The 12,972-nt window shown below is 48.2% G+C and overlaps 2 non-coding genes across 2 annotated transcripts; both read right to left on the bottom strand.

Moving 5' to 3' along the window:
• Positions 1–8,673: 8,673 nt before the first annotated feature.
• TRNAS-AGA (transfer RNA serine (anticodon AGA)) lies at positions 8,674–8,755 on the bottom strand. Its single transcript has one exon. It is a non-coding gene; the product is annotated as a tRNA-Ser (tRNA).
• Positions 8,756–10,408: 1,653 nt separating this feature from the next.
• On the bottom strand, positions 10,409–10,490 carry TRNAS-AGA (transfer RNA serine (anticodon AGA)). Its single transcript has one exon. It is a non-coding gene; the product is annotated as a tRNA-Ser (tRNA).
• Positions 10,491–12,972: the final 2,482 nt, after the last annotated feature.

The raw sequence follows: 12,972 nt of genomic DNA, 5'->3' as shown, positions 1-12,972 counted from the left end.
GAGGCCAAAGTCCTGGCGTAGTTGCGGAAATGGAATTATCCCTTCCAGACCGTATATCTGGCAAAGGGAGCGACAGCCGGCCGACTTCCATCGTTCGACGGCCTTTCCGTCCAGCCCCGGTTGAAAGTCAGGGTTATCAAGAATGAGGGTGAGGGGAGAGGGGGCGGTTGTGAGACCGAGGTCCACTCCCACCCGATCCCAGATCTCCAGCGGGACTCGCGTAATGTGGGAGGCGTACAAGTTACGGGGCCTATGTATTTTGCGCATAAACGGGATCTCTTGTAATGTGCGCCCCGCTACTGCCTGGTCTTGAAATAACCAGTGTTTCCCGGACTCCCATTGGACCCACTCCGCCAAGAAGCGTAGTTGTGCCGCCTGGAAGTAAGCGGCAAAGTTCGGAATCCCGATCCCCCCTTGTTCTGGCGCGAGCATCGCTATTTGGGCTTTTAGGCGCGGTTTCCTTCCGTTCCAAACAAATTGGGAAAGATCAGACTGCACCAGCTTAATCCATCCTGTTGGGGGGGCGAGAGGTATAGTGCGAAAAACATACAGAATCTGGGGTAGGACCGTCATCTTGATCGCCGCAACACTGCCCAACCAGGGCAACGGGTAGTGTTTCCACTGCCCCAGCTCCTGCCGAACCTTCTACCGGAGGCGGGTGTAGTTAACGTCCACTGTGGTCTGAAGGGAGGCCGCCAGGTTGATCCCCAGATAGGGAACCGTCTCCGTGGCCCATCGCAGAGGGAACCGGGCCTGCAGCGTGGCGCGTGTGTCTGCGGCAAGGGTTAGGTCAAGGGCCACCGATTTCGTCCAGTTGACCTTGAAGCCCGACACGCCTCTGAACCTGTCTAGGGCGGTCATGCAGGCAGGGAGAGAGCCCCGGGGGTCCGCAAGTGACAACAAGACGTCGTCAGCGTATAGACTGATGACGTGGACGTCTGCCCCGAATTTGATGCCTCTAATTTCCGGGTCAGTTCGGATGAGCTGTGCCAGCGGCTCCATATAGAGGGCGAACAGGAGAGGAGACAGCGTGCACCCCTGCCTGGTGCCTCTCTCAATCTGGAAACGCGGGGAGGACAAGCCATTGACTCTAACGGAGGCCGAGGGAAATTTGTAGCAATTAAGTACTATGGCCCGGAATTTGGGACCCATTCCCGCTTTTAGAAGGACCTTCTCGAGATATGGCCAATGGACCCTATCAAAGGCCTTCTCTGCGTCGATGGCTAGCATCATATATTCGCCCTGCGTACGGGACGCCTTCTCAATGAGATGGAGGGCCCGCTTGGTGTTGTCAGAAGTCTGGCGCTCGGGGATGAAGCCAGACTGATCCGGCTGAATAAGGCCTCCGATGTAGGGGCACAACCTAGAAGCGAGGACGCTTGTGTATAATTTGAGATCGACGTTTAAAAGGGAAATGGGCCGGTAAGCCCCACAGTCAATCGGATCTTTGTCTGGCTTGGGTATGACCGCGATGGCTGCTTCGAGCAAGTCCCGGGAGATCGCCCCGTCCTCTGCGAATGATGTAAAGAGTCTGGTCAAGAGGGGTGCGAGTTGAATACAAAAGGTCTTGTAGAAGCACGCCGGGAAGCCATCCGGCCCCGGCGCCTTCCCGAGTTTGAGCCGAGAGATTGCCGAGATAACATCCTCCGGGCGGATGTCTCTCTCCAAATTATCCACCTGTTCCTAGGTCAGGGCTGGCAACGGTACCTCCTCGAGAAAGGCCAATTCTGCCTCTGGGTTAGGCGGATCCGCCTCATAGAGAGTGGCATAGAAGTCACTGAAAGCCTCCGCGATTGCACGGTCACCGGTGACTCTGGTGCCATCGGGCCCCTTCAGTTCCTTAACCTCACGTTTCTGGGCTACCGTACGTAATTTGTGTGCCAGGAGACGCCCACATCTATCCCCTCCAGTGTAGTAGGCATGTTTCAGCCGTAAAGCTGCGTACTCCGCCCTGTCAATGTCAAGTGCAGCCAGTTGTTGACGGGCAGTCCATAATTGTCTCCAAATTCTCGGAGCTCCCGTCCTTCTGTGAATTTGCTCAAGCTCTCTGGTATTTTGGGTGAGTTCGTCCCGTTTGACCTGGCGCTCCTTATTTTCCACGGAGGAAAGCGAGATAAATTCACCTCTCAGCACAGCCTTGAGAGCAGCCCACTGCGTTGTAAGCGTCGTATCCTCGTTATTGTTGTGGGACAGATAGTCCTTTATGGCGGCCTGGATTCTAGTAACCACGTCTTTCCTATAAAGCAAGGAGTCCCGGAGTCTCCACACCCTGCCTAAACGTGGCTCTCGTGGCCCTGTCAGGGTGACCGTGACCGGCGCGTGATCAGATAGCGACGCTGTTCCGATTTCTGCATTAGTGACAAGTGGGCGAGCCGCAGTGGAGACAAGCAGGTAATCTAGACGCGCATAGGTCCTACGCGCTGCTGAGAAGTGCGTGTAGTCTGTTTCGCCAGGATGAAGCTCGCGCCATGCATCCACAAGCCCAAGATCCCTCAAGCGAGCCAAACCTGACGGAGACAAGGCGCCCACCTGGCTAACGCGCTGACAGGAGCGATCTAGCAAGTTGTCTAGGACCAAGTTCAAATCACCCCCCAGAAAAATGTGACGGTCTACCATGTCAGTCGCCTCTGTAAGCACGGAGTGTATGAACTTTTCTTGGCCTTCATTTGGACCGTAAATCGAACCAATCGTGTAGTTTAGGTTTCCTAACGCAAACCTGTAAACCACCAACCGGCCTTTAATTTCTGCCATCTTACCCAAAAAACGTACCCCTGAATGTGCGTGCCACCAGGATTGCTACTCCGGCCTTTTTCTCTGTGCAGGAGGAGAAAATTTGCAGTGGAAATTCGTTAGAATGGAGGCGGTGGCAGTCCCTAGCTAGGAGGTGTGTCTCTTGCAATAGGCAGATGTCAGCCTTGGAACGCTCTAGAAGCAAGAGTACCGCCTTACGTTTCACTGGATTGTTCAAACATCTCACATTGAGAGTGAGTACAACCAAGTCACCCATTGTTGTTCAACGAAGTAGTGACTAGTAGCATATCATCAGTCCGGCGCCCCAAACCCGCACTGGCAGACCCACCCACCTCCCAGCATTGCCGCCCTTTCCACCCCTGCTGCCTCATCTCTTCATTCAGCCCGTCGACCATGAACCACGAGTCCCCCCCTCCCCTTCGCCCAACCCCAAAGAACTCACCCAACCCCCAAGGATCCCCCCCCCTCCCCCCCAACTGCCAACTATCATGGAGTGTCCAAAAGAAAGTCATAGTCTCTCATCCAGGGATGAAAAGTAGTAAAAGGAAATAAAGTAAGGTAGTCTTACTGGATTGTCCGGGAGCCTCTCTCCCGCCAACGGCCAGAAGGCCAGAGCGGACAAGTGAATCAGACGATGTCCTGAGGCGGTCATCCCATGGGGCCCGAACTACCATCTGTGGCCACTGCGTCCACCGCGGCACGCTGACCCGCTGCAATTTCCGTCGCCGGAGGTTTCTTGACTCGTCTCCTGCGTCGCTGTTGGCTCCATTGTGGCCTCGTCCCCTTGGTCTCCGGCATGGGCCCCTGGGCCTCCGCATCCTCTGTCGGTGTCTCGATGCCAAGCAGAGAGCAAGCTTCAGCCACCGATCAGAGTTGGTATTGCTTATTGTCCAGTCTGAAGATTAGACGGAAGGGGTGGCCCCAACTGTACAGAATACCCTTCTGCTGTAGGAAGGAGGTAACCGGCTTGAAGAGCCGGCGTTTGTGCAGCGTAAGCGCCGCCAATTCCTGAAACAGCAATGGCGACGTGCCCTGAAATGCTATCGGATGTGACTGGCGCGCTTTGTGAAGAATTTCCTCCTTAGTGCGGTAATCCTGGACACACACCAGGATGTCGGGCGGTGGGGCCATTGCCGCACGGGGCGGGCCAGTCCTGTGGGCCCTGTCAAGCTGCAGGGGTGAGTCTAATGGCCTCCCCAGCACGTGGTTGAAGAGTTCCTTGGCATAGCGAAATACATCTTGAGTAGCGTCAGATGTGGCCACATTGCGAATGCGTATGTTATGCCGCCTAGAGCGGTTTTCCAGGTCTTCCAGGTGAAGCTGCAGATCCACCTGTTGATCGTGTAGGCGAATGATCTCCTGTTGCTGAGTTGAGAGTTCCGTTTCCCGCTCGTCGCCCTTGGTCTCCAAATCCGCCACCCGTTCGCCTATGCCGTCCATTTCGCGTCGCACCTCTCGAATCTCACTGGAGAACTCAGTCTTAAGGGTTTGGATGTCGTCTCTCAGGGTGGCGAAGAGGGACTCCAGGAAGGCCTTCGTAATGGGTTCCGCACCCTCCTCCAGGGCCTGTTCCGCCTTCTTCGGTGCGAGGGCCGTGGCGTCCTTCAGCTGATGGGAGTGCGATTTAGAAAACATCTCCTTCACTGTCTTGCCTCGGGGCGGCCTACTCGTGGACATTCCTCCGTTGCGGGGGCCCAGGCGCCCCTTCCTCCGCGGCCCCCTGTCTGGTCGCTGTTCACTAGTCACGGTGAGCTTGCCACCAACCGTTGGGCCCCCCGCGGGCTATTCTCTCTCAAAGACCCCTCCTCAAATCGTGGCGCAGGATCGTGGCACGTCTTTCCCGTCTCCCGCTCGGCTCCCAGCGGCAAGCCAGACGTAGAGCCCAAGCTGTGGGATCAGGACCCTCGAAGAAGAAGAAAGTTCGGGCCGCCTGGGAAGCTGGGTGCCGCTTTTATCCGCCGAGGGTCAGGGGCCGCTGGTTCAAGGACATGTGCCCCCCGGGCGGTGCATAGGGCCAAACAGCTCCAGGTGAGGGCCCCTGACGCACTCAACAGGCTTCCCCAATGAAGATCCTCGGGAGGCTCCGCTCGGTGCACAGGGAGGCAGGGGATGCCCCGGGACTGGGGCCCTCACGGGGGCCCAAACAGTTCAATATAGGCAGGGCCCAGCAGATCCCGGGCCGAAATGCCCGCGGGGAGGCTCGCTGCCCCACACACCCCCAAACTGCTCCAGGGCCGCCCCGGCACCCCCCGCCTGTCGTGCGCAGGGGCCGCGCTCACCTCCGTGGTCCTTGCGTGCTGCCGCTGCCGTCCTCCGCTGTCTGCAGGGCTGTCGCACTCGTCCTGTCGCCAGGGCAGTTTCTCCCCCTCATCCGTTCCCCCGGCAGCACCCGCAGGAGGCTCCGCACCTGGAACAGTAGCTTGCGGATGGGCCCAGTCTCAGGCCCGGCTGGGTACCTCCGCTCGGCTGCGCCTTCCGTTGTACTTCGGCCTCGCTTTCAGGACGGAGGGGGGGATGGGCTCTCCACTCCTCCGGGCCGTTGTTCCGTGGCGCTTCCGTCCACAGCGCCCCACGAAGCTGCTTGCTGCTCCGCTCCGGTGCTAGAACGGCTCCGGCAGCCCAGACCAGTGAGTTCGGTCAGAAAAGGTGCCGGAACCGGTGCCTAATTCAGGCCGTTGGCAGGAGCTGTAGCGAGACGCGTCCGCTCACTCCGCCATCTTGGCCACGCCTATTTGCTTCTTTTATTGGTAAAGTAAGTTTCAAGTGCATGAAAGGTATGACTGAGAGAGCCAGGGTATAATAATTTGAAGTGTTTGCGCTAACGTAGGACGAGAGTTATAGCAAAGATATGAAAGGGGGAGCGATAATAAATATGTGAAAGGGCAGTGGTGACACCAAAATAAGCCACCTATTTATAAAACTGACATGGAAGAAATTCTAAAGGTTAACTTCTGAAATTGTAGCCGATGTTAAAATGCTTCTCGTTTTTGGCAGGATTCGAACCTGCACGGGGAGACCCCAATGGATTTCTACTCCATCGCCTTAACGACTCGGCCACAACAACTGACTGTAAGTTTTGTGCAAATAATCTGTATGAAAGTTTTCAAGGTGTCCCACAGCAAATTCCTGGTATTCTGCAATGCACTTTTTAAAAATAATGTTTTTTTCAGCAGGCACATTCTCTCCTAAAAACAGAAATTGCATGAGTATATCTCTAGTTTGGAAAAGGATAGTCTTTCATGCATACTCTCATGTGGCACTCAAGTTTTTGGGACCCTATTGCACTCTGTTTTCGTGCTGCTTTTAGTCTATGGCCCATATTACAGAAGTCTACCATCTTTGAGTATTTGAGGCTCCTTTGTAAGTGCTTTATCTTTTTTACTTGAAGAGCTATATAATAAAGGGGTCAGGGAAAGATTGCATTTATGGAAGATAAAAGAAGGCACACTTGTCTCACCAAATGCCGTAGAGAAACCTGATGTTTTACTCATGTTATCCTTAGTTTGTTTTTGTTAGACCTTGCATTCTTAAGGTTGCCTCAACCCTACCTTATTGCTTTTCACCTAGGTATTTTGCTGTATCTTTTTGTTGGCCTTAGGACTCTGATCACTTTATCGCTACTAATCAGTGCTGAAGTGCACGTGCTTCTTCCCTAATCATGTGTGTAATTGGAGTATACCTGACTGACAGATTTAATTTACTTGAAAGCCCCTTGTAAAGTGGTATACCATATACCCAGGGACTGATTGTGCCGCCCAAAGAAGTAGCATTTCAAACCTGTCTCAAGCCTGCTACTGCAGTGCCTGTGCTGCAGTGTACTGCCACTTCGACTTGCCATTTAAAACTACTTGCCAAGCCTTAAACTCCAATTTTATTACATATAATTAACCCCTAAGGTAGGCCCTAGGTAGTCCTAGGGGCATCATGCTATGTAAGTAAAAGGTAAGACATGTACTGTAGTAGTTTGCATGTCCTGGTAGTACCAAACAGTCTATTACATTTTTCACTGCAGTGAGGTCTGCCCCTCTCATAGGTTAGCATTGGGTATTCCCTTATACTTTTTGGGGGGTAATTCCATATCAGAGAGGAGAAGCTTTATTTATTTATTGATAAATCCTATTTACTGGTGAGGTTGGATTTAACTTTACTATTTTATAAATGCCATTTTTAGAGAGTGAGCATTTCTCTGCACTTACTGCTCTATTTGCCTGAAAACCTGTCTCCAATTGACGTCTGGATTGGGCTGCGAGACAGCTACATTTGTGCATTCCCTCTAGACAGCCACAACACAGGTCACTCAACTGCAACTGCATTCATCTGCATTCTGATTGGCATGGGGGAGAGCTCCATTCCCCCCACCGCAAATAGGTTCAAGAACGATAATTTATGTCAGTAGGTACAATATAGCTACATCTTATAATCATGTGTGTTTAAATAATTTATTCGTTAGATCGTTTAAATATTTTAAAGGATCTGTTTTTAATAGACATTTTACAAAAACAACTGGTACATTTGGTAATTCTGTAAAAGAAAAACCCAACTGCTGTGACATTGCCAACCACAATGCCGTGACTCGGATTCGAACCGAGGTTGCTGCGGCCACAACATAGAGTACTAACCACTATACGATCACGGCAAGCTACTTGGGCTCAATAACATACTGTGACATGGAGAATTTAGAATTCGGAACACTCAGGGAACTCCTGTGATAGGCTGAATGTGTTCATTGCTTCCTCATTCCTTATACAAAGGCTTTGTCTCCTCAGTGGTTAATAGGCTGAAACCATTTCCTGGCCGCCTGCTTGTGAACTGCCAGGAGTCAAAGATCACACATACACTTGTGGGCCTGTGATGGGACACCAATGCAGAGAAACACACCTGGCGCAGATCTTCTATTCTGTCTAGTAGACCTGCATCTCCCCTGTACCTCCTCAAGCCATCTGTATGTGAAGCAAGAAAGAGTTAAAGAGCGGTCCATCTACACTTTTATAGGGAGGATGCTGCCGTGAGCTCCTCCCAGCTAATCACACAAACAGCAGTAAAGCAAGATAACTACACAGTTAGGGGGGACTGCATGGTTAGGTTTTTGAGGAATTATTGAAACTGACCTCAGTGACCCATGATCAGAGCTGTGGCTAATGACTGCGTGCCTAATTATGATGAAGCAAGCACCATGGCTCGTAAGGGCCCCACAACGTGCTTTTCTTAGCTCATTGAATTAAAGTATAAACCTCTGCCATGTATGAGTGGTAAAGGCTTGTTAATTTGGTTTCTTTTCCAATTCACGTCTGACAACAAGATGAAGGAACATTGGGGCATCAGAATCTTTGGAAAGTAGCCACCAACCTCAGAGAAAAAGAGAAAGAGGGAAAAGGCAGTATGAGGTGTGGGGAAAACAGCAGCAGGTACAAGGAGCTCAAATGAGATTAATGGCGCCTAAATAGAGCACGTAAAGGAACAGTTACAAATCTAAGAAAAGGGAAAGAAAGACTAGGAAAAAAACACGGAAAGAGCCTGTAGATAAAATTCTCTTCCTGGGACAGCAGGCTAAGAGAAATTACACAGGGAGCAGTTAAGCTTGTAACACAGGGAGAATAGAAAAGAAAATGCAGTTTTATGAAGTGTGTTTGCCTAATCCAGCAAGCACTTTTGTTTTATTTTTCTATTTGCTTCTTTTATTGGTAAAGTAAGTTTCAAGTGCATGAATGGTATGACTTTGAGAGCCAGGGTATAATAATTTGAAGTGTTTTCACCAGCGCTAATGTAGGACGAGAGTTATAGCAAAGATATGAAAGGGGTAGCGATAATAAATATGTGAAAGGGCAATAGTGACACCAAAATAAGCCACCTATTTATAAAACTGACATGGAAGAAATTCTAAAGGTTAACTTCTGAAATTGTAGCCGATGTTAAAAAGTTTCTTGTTGTTGGCAGGATTCGAACCTGCGCGGAAGGACCCCAATGGATTTCTAGTCCATCTCCTTAACCACTCGGCCACAACAACTGACTGTAAGTTTTGTGCAAATAATCTGTGTGAAAGTTTTCAAGGTGTCCCACAGCAAATTCCTGATATTCTGCAATGCAGTTTTTAAAAATATTGTTTTTTTCAGCAGGCACATTCTCTCCTAAAAACAAAAATAAGGCTACATCTTATAATCATGTGTGTTTAAATAATTTGTCGTTAGATCGTTTAAATATTTTAAAGGATCTGTTTTTAATAGACATTTTACAAAAACAACTGGTACATTTGGTAATTCTGTAAAAGAAAAACCCAACTGCCGTGACATTGCCAACCACAATGCCATGACTCGGATTCAAACCGAGGTTGCTGCGGCCACAACACAGAGTACTAACCACTATACGATCACGGCGAGCTACTTGGGCTCAACAACATACAGTGACATGGAGAATTTATAATTCGGAACACTCAGGGAACTCCTGTGATAGGCTGAATGTGTTCATTGCTTCCTCATTCCTTATACAAAGGCTTTGTCTCCTCAGTGGTTGATAGGCTGAAACCGTTTCCTGGCCGCCTGCTTGTGAACTGCCAGAAGACAAAGATCACACATACACTTGTGGGCCTGTGATGGGACACCAATGCAGAGCATCACACCTGGCGCAGATCTTCTATTCTGTCTATTAGACCTGCATCTCCCCTGTACCTCCTCAAGCCATCTGTATGTGTAGCAAGAAAAAGTTAAGGAGCGGTCCATCTGCACTTTTCTAGGGAGGATGCTGCCGTGAGCTCCTCCCAGCTAATCACACAAACAGCAGTAAAGCAAGATAACTAAACAGTTAGGGGGGACTGCATGGTTAGGTTTTTGAGGAATTATTGAAACTGACCTCAGTGACCCATGATCAGAGCTGTGGCTAATATCTGCGTGCCCAATTATGATGAAGCAAGGACAATGGCTCGTAGGGGCCCCACAACACGCTTTTCTTAGCTCATTGAATTAAAGTATAAACCTCTGCCATGTATGAGTGGTAAAGGCTTGTTAATTTGGTTTCTTTTCCAATTCACGTCTGACAACAAGATGAAGGAACATTGGGGCATCAGAAGCTTTGGAAAGTAGCCACCAACCTCAGAGAAAGAGAGAAAGAGGGAAAAGGCAGTATGAGGTGTGGAGAAAACAGCAGCAGGTACAAGGAGCTCAAATGAGATTAATGGCGCCTAAATAGAGCACATAAAGGAACAGTTACAAATCTAAGAAAAGGGAAAGAAAGACTAGGAAAAAAACACGGAAAGAGCCTGTAGATAAAATTCTCTTCCTGGGACAGCAGGCTAAGAGAAATTACACAGGGAGCAGTTAAGCTTGTAACACGGGGAGAATAGAAAAGAAAATGCAGTTTTATGAATTGTGTTTGCCTAATCCAGCAAGCACTTTTGTTTTATTTTTCTATTTGCTTCTTTTATTGGTAAAGTAAGTTTCAAGTGCATGAATGGTATGACTGAGAGAGCCAGGGTATAATAATTTGAAGTGTTTGCACCAGCGCTAATGTAGGACGAGAGTTATAGCAAAGATATGAAAGGGGTAGCGATAATAAATATGTGAAAGGGCAATAGTGACACCAAAATAAGCCACCTATTTATAAAACTGACATGGAAGAAATTCTAAAGGTTAACTACTGAAATTGTAGCCGATGTTAAAAAGTTTCTCGTTGTTGTCAGGATTCGAACCTGCGCGGGGAGACCCCAATGGATTTCTAGTCCATCGCCTTAACCACTCGGCCACAGCAACTGATGGTATGATTTGTGCAAATAATCTGTATGAAAGTTTTCAAGGTGTCCCACAGCAAATTCCTGGTATTCTGTAATGCACTTTTTAAAAATAATGTTTTTTTCAGCAGGCACATTCTCTCCTAAAAACAAAAATTGCATGAGTATATCTCTAGTTTGGAAAAGGATAGGCTTTCATGCATACTCTCATGTGGCACTCAAGTTTTTGGGACCCTATTGCACTCTGTTTTCGTGCTGCTTTTAGTCTATGGCCCATATTACAGAAGTCTACCATCTTTGAGTATTTGAGGCTCCTTTGTAAGTGCTTTATCTTTTTTACTTGAAGAGCTATACAATAAAGGGGTCAGGGAAAGATTGCATTTATGGAAGATAAAAGAAGGCACACTTGTCTCACCAAATGCCGTAGAGAAACCTGATGTTTTACTCATGTTATCCTTAGTTTGTTTTTGTTAGACCTTGCATTCTTAAGGTGGCCTCAACCCTACCTTATTGCTTTTCACCTACGCATTTTGCTGTATCTTTTTGTTGTCCTTAGGACTCTGATCATTTTATCGCTCCTAATCAGTGCTGAAGTGCACGTGCTTCTTCCCTAATCATGTGTGTAATTGGAGTATACCTGACTGACAGATTTAATTTACTTGAAAGCCCCTTGTAAAGTGGTATACCATATACCCAGGGACTGATTGTGCCGCCCAAAGAAGTAGCATTTCAAACCTGTCTCAAGCCTGCTACTGCAGTGCCTGTGCTGCAGTGTACTGCCACTTCGACTTGCCATTTAAAACTACTTGCCAAGCCTTAAACTCCAATTTTATTACATATAATTAACCCCTAAGGTAGGCCCTAGGTAGTCCTAGGGGCATCATGCTATGTAAGTAAAAGGTAAGACATGTACTGTAGTAGTTTGCATGTCCTGGTAGTACCAAACAGTCTATTACATTTTTCACTGCAGTGAGGTCTGCCCCTCTCATAGGTTAGCATGGGGTATTCCCTTATACTTTTTGGGGGGTAATTCCATATCAGAGAGGAGAAGCTTTATTTATTTATTGATAAATCCTATTTACTGGTGAGGTTGGATTTAACTTTACTATTTTATAAATGCCATTTTTAGAGAGTGAGCATTTCTCTGCACTTACTGCTCTATTTGCCTGAAAACCTGTCTCCAATTGACGTCTGGATTGGGCTGCGAGACAGCTACATTTGTGCATTCCCTCTAGACAGCCACAACACAGGTCACTCAACTGCAACTGCATTCATCTGCATTCTGATTGGCATGGGGGAGAGCTCCATTCCCCCCACCGCAAATAGGTTCAAGAACGATAATTTATGTCAGTAGGTACAATATAGCTACATCTTATAATCATGTGTGTTTAAATAATTTATTCGTTAGATCGTTTAAATATTTTAAAGGATCTGTTTTTAATAGACATTTTACAAAAACAACTGGTACATTTGGTAATTCTGTAAAAGAAAAACCCAACTGCTGTGACATTGCCAACCACAATGCCGTGACTCGGATTCGAACCGAGGTTGCTGCGGCCACAACATAGAGTACTAACCACTATACGATCACGGCAAGCTACTTGGGATCAATAACATACTGTGACATGGAGAATTTATAATTCGGAACACTCAGGGAACTCCTGTGATAGGCTGAATGTGTTCATTGCTTCCTCATTCCTTATACAAAGGCTTTGTCTCCTCAGTGGTTAATAGGCTGAAACCATTTCCTGGCCGCCTGCTTGTGAACTGCCAGGAGTCAAAGATCACACATACACTTGTGGGCCTGTGATGGGACACCAATGCAGAGAAACACACCTGGCGCAGATCTTCTATTCTGTCTAGTAGACCTGCATCTCCCCTGTACCTCCTCAAGCCATCTGTATGTGAAGCAAGAAAGAGTTAAAGAGCGGTCCATCTACACTTTTATAGGGAGGATGCTGCCGTGAGCTCCTCCCAGCTAATCACACAAACAGCAGTAAAGCAAGATAACTACACAGTTAGGGGGGACTGCATGGTTAGGTTTTTGAGGAATTATTGAAACTGACCTCAGTGACCCATGATCAGAGCTGTGGCTAATGACTGCGTGCCTAATTATGATGAAGCAAGCACCATGGCTCGTAAGGGCCCCACAACGTGCTTTTCTTAGCTCATTGAATTAAAGTATAAACCTCTGCCATGTATGAGTGGTAAAGGCTTGTTAATTTGGTTTCTTTTCCAATTCACGTCTGACAACAAGATGAAGGAACATTGGGGCATCAGAATCTTTGGAAAGTAGCCACCAACCTCAGAGAAAAAGAGAAAGAGGGAAAAGGCAGTATGAGGTGTGGGGAAAACAGCAGCAGGTACAAGGAGCTCAAATGAGATTAATGGCGCCTAAATAGAGCACGTAAAGGAACAGTTACAAATCTAAGAAAAGGGAAAGAAAGACTAGGAAAAAAACACGGAAAGAGCCTGTAGATAAAATTCTCTTCCTGGGACAGCAG

This window comes from Lissotriton helveticus, chromosome 12, assembly GCF_964261635.1.
Source record: "Lissotriton helveticus chromosome 12, aLisHel1.1, whole genome shotgun sequence".
Lineage (NCBI taxonomy): Eukaryota > Metazoa > Chordata > Amphibia > Caudata > Salamandridae > Lissotriton > Lissotriton helveticus.
Note: the sequence above shows the minus strand (reverse complement) of the source record. Positions and strands in the feature narration are given on the sequence as shown.